The sequence below is a fragment of the Cherax quadricarinatus genome, chromosome 3 (genome assembly GCF_038502225.1).
Source record: "Cherax quadricarinatus isolate ZL_2023a chromosome 3, ASM3850222v1, whole genome shotgun sequence".
Classification (NCBI taxonomy): domain Eukaryota; kingdom Metazoa; phylum Arthropoda; class Malacostraca; order Decapoda; family Parastacidae; genus Cherax; species Cherax quadricarinatus.
Window position 1 is genome coordinate 77,740,349 of NC_091294.1, and position 1,476 is coordinate 77,741,824.

A 1,476-nucleotide genomic window follows, 5' to 3' on the forward strand; every position below is an offset into this window, starting at 1 on the left:
TCCGGTTGTTTTTGCTCTGGTAAATTTGCGCACTATGTGGGTTTCAATTTTTTTTAGTTACTTGTATGTAATTTATATTGCATAGCACAAAAAAAATACATGAGGAAAAGTTAAAAAAGGCCAATTGAAGTGATTTAGTTAGATTGTCGTCAATGTTAAGGGCGATGAAGACTGCTTATATTTAAGCCCAATGGGAGTCCGTTTTTTTTTTTTTTTTTTCTAAATTTTCACAATATGGATTACATTTATGTTTTCTAGTGACCTAATAAAAGGTTAAGGAAAGGCGTTAAAAAAGGTCGAATGAAGTGGTTTAGTTACACTGGGGTCCTTGTTAGGGGAGACCAAATTCAGTTTTTATTTAAGTCTTCAGGGAGTCCGGTTGTTGTTGTTTTTATATATTTGGGGTAACGCTGTGGCCTTTGTGGTTTAGCGCTTATTTTTTATTATAATTATGTATATATTTGGGGTGAATTTTGCAGTATGTGGATTAAAATTATCTTTACTAGTGACATGTGGGTAAATTACCTTGTGTAATCATCAAAGGATCAAGGAAAGGCGTTAAAAAGGTTAAATGAAGTGTTATAGTTCCATTGGGTATTTATTAAGGGCCAGTAAAGTTCACGTTCTATTGAACTAGTTATTTAAGCTTATTTAGGCCACGATCACACAATTTTTGGATATTTGTGCTATTTTTAAATGTGTATATTATTATAATAAAGGGGAGCGCTAAACCTGTAGGATTATGTAGCGCCTAAAGGACCCCAATAGAAATAAGTTACTTTTTTGTGTTATCCCAGGTTGTCTACACATATGATGCTATGGATAATCTATGTAACTGCATTTGTGTATACCTGTATAAACTTGCTTGTGGAGAGGTATTCAGGCTTAATTTAGGGAACTGAAGCACAGATCCAATTCCCTAGATCAAGAGCCCCTCACCAACGTCAAGGAACCATCCTTGAGGTGATAACGTGTGTAAATTATCTATAACCCCCCAAAAAGTCAAATATTCTGAAAAAATTAAATTTCTATCAAGGTGCTTATTAAGGGTTGATCAAGTTGGTGTATTATTGAACCTTCTCCCCCTGAGAGACGGTTGTTGTTGATGTTACAGTTTTACTTGATCAGTCAAGTTTGTTTAAGTACAGTTACATGAAGGTCAGATAATTACACTCGTCTTATATAGTAGTGTGTGTTTAACTTGCCTAGAATACACCCAAAAAATACTAAATTTTAAAGGTTAGGGACTGGCCACCTGAAAACTAAGACTTCCAGGCCGAGGGACTGATTACATCTGTACATCTCCGCTACTGATGCCTCTGTATTCGACTGAAGAAATCTACTGTATAAGCAAAACTGTTTCTGAATACCTAACTATTGCCTTGTATGGACCAGTTGACCTACTGGACCATACTAGGTAGGTCATGGGTCTACTGGGCCTATCTAGGCCTCCTTGGATCAAAAGCTTTGCCTGGT